At 38.3% G+C, this 2,411-nt stretch overlaps 1 non-coding gene across 1 annotated transcript; it reads left to right on the forward strand.

The window, feature by feature from the left end:
• The first annotated feature begins 1,899 nt into the window (after positions 1-1,899).
• TRNAC-GCA lies at positions 1,900-1,971 on the forward strand. Its single transcript has one exon. It is a non-coding gene; the product is annotated as a tRNA-Cys (tRNA).
• The last annotated feature ends 440 nt before the right edge of the window (positions 1,972-2,411 follow it).

Below are 2,411 nucleotides of genomic sequence, written 5' to 3' on the forward strand. Positions count from 1 at the left end.
TGGATTAGTATCCCTCAAAAGGTGGTTTATGTCCTTGGCTGACACACTCTGAAAACAAAGCAAGAGTGGCAAGCCTTCTCTGAGCAAGCAGTTTACAACCAGGTTTTTCTTTTATGAAAGACAGACATTGCTGAGGCATGCAGCTACTTCCAGTGGCACTGGATCCATGACCAAAACGATGCTTTCCAGACTGTCACACACTTATTGATTCCTACGTCTGTGCAGTAAATGATAAAGGACTCTTCTTCCCACAGATGCATTGCCTTATTGTGTTGGAATAGTTCTGTTTAATGCCAGATGAGCAGGTGCATGTAATCAGTTAGGATTTCTGATCTGCAGCCTGGATGTGAAGTGGTTGGTTAGTAGAAAACATGTCTCAGAAATGTGGTGTGAGAAGTTGTATAATGGCTGTAAGGCATCCTAACTAAAGCCATGCCAGCTAAACTCCTATCATGTTGCAATTGAATCTTTCTGAGCTTCGTCTTTGTTCCCTCCATGCTCCTGTCTGGGATCACTTGCTATTCATTTTGGCCCTCAACCCAGCTTTGCTCCTAGGACTTTTGATCTGTTCTCATCTTACTGTTTCATTTTTTGTTCCTAACTCAGCTATCCCCCTTATAACTGGATGTGATTCTGCCCCAAACTCAGCCATGCCCATATTGCTCTACTGAAACTGCTCAGGTCAAATGAAATGAAAATTTCATCATAATGAAAATACAATTAAATTTTTTCTGTAGTTCTTAGTATGCCTCTTTGTCGGTTTGACAGTTATAACACTTCCTGTTTCTTTAAACTCTTTCTGTTTTCATTACATTGCTCCTTTCTAGTTTTTCTCCTACCTCTTACTCCTCCTGTTGATCTCTCTCGTCTCTGTTTTCCTCTGATTACTAGTTAAGTGTCTTCCTCAGAACCCTAAGTCTTCATCCCATTACCATAAAGGTATGACATCCATGCCTATAGCATCAGTCCATTGGATACATTTATGGTCTTTACTTCTTGCTCAAAACATATTATTTCACTTAGATGTGGAATCTAAAAAAAAAAAAAAAACAAATGAATAAGCGTAACAAAATAGAAACAGTGTTCTAGATACAGAGAATAAAAACTGTTTTTTCCCTGTAATAAGGGTGGTAAGGGGATGAGTGAAATAGGTAAGAGAAATTAAGAGATGCAAACTTCCAGTTACAAAATAAATGAGTCTCGGGGATGGTATGCCTAGCACAGGGAATATAGTTAATAATAATGCAATATCTCTGTGTGGTGACAGATGGTAACTAGATTTATTGTGGTGATCATTTTGTAATATATAGAAATATTAAATCATTGTGTTATGGCACTAGGAACCAATATACTGTTGTAGGTCAACTATACTTCAATAAAAAGAAAACAAGACTCATAATTATTTACCTATTACAAACTTCTTTAACTCCATCTCCTAGAATTCCCCAAATACACCCCTTTTTTTCCAGCTATACAGACTGCTGTAAATCTGTGAATGTCTTCAAATCTCCTTAAAATGAGCTCTCCCATTCCAAAACTCCATTTTTTGTCTAGCTATTTCCTATTTATCTTCAAAACTCTGTTCAGATGTCACCACTTCCAAAAATCCACTTCTAATTCACCCCTTTACTTCCAGGTCTAATTTCACTTTCATTTTGTGTTCTCTAGCAGTGCCTATATAATTCCACCCCACTAGACTATGAGATCCCTAAAAACAGAAAATTATCCATCAATCCATTCCTAGCACTCAACAGGCATTTAATAAACATATTTTTTAAAATAAAGGGGAAAAGGAAAGAAAGGGAAGAGAGGAAGGTAGATTTGAAAAACCTATCTTAGAAATTAAATTTCAGGTTGATTATTGGAAGACAAATGTAGCTGGTGAGTTAATGGCCTACTTCCCTGGTGGCTCAGAGGTTAAAGCATCTGCCTGCAATGCAGGAGACCCAGGTTCAATCCCTGGGTTGGGAAGATCCCCTGGAGAAGGAAATGGCAACCCACTCCAGTATTCTTGACTGAAGAATCCCATGGAGGGAGGAGCCTGGTAGGCTATAGTCCACAGGGTCACAGAGTCGGACATGACTGGGCGACTGCACTTTCACTTTCACTTTTACTTTTCATGCCCCACCTAAATTAAGTAAATTCTGAATCTTGTAGACATCAATTAATCAAATGAAATCTAACTTCTAGAAGAATCATCTGCCTCCTTCAAGCACCAGTTGATAAAAACAGCCCCAAGATAGCACAAAGTCTGTTCCAGCCACATCTCCTTATAGGAGATTGTTAACAATAAGAAAATGAATCAACCAAAGGGACCTGAGGAAGGGTCTTGGAATTAAAATAAAAAGAAGAAGCACTATAGTGGAACTTCTTGGGGTCATTTTACCCAAATCAATTCTGAAGTTAAAGCT

The sequence above is a fragment of the Oryx dammah genome, unplaced genomic scaffold (genome assembly GCF_014754425.2).
Source record: "Oryx dammah isolate SB20612 unplaced genomic scaffold, SCBI_Odam_1.1 HiC_scaffold_16, whole genome shotgun sequence".
NCBI lineage: Eukaryota > Metazoa > Chordata > Mammalia > Artiodactyla > Bovidae > Oryx > Oryx dammah.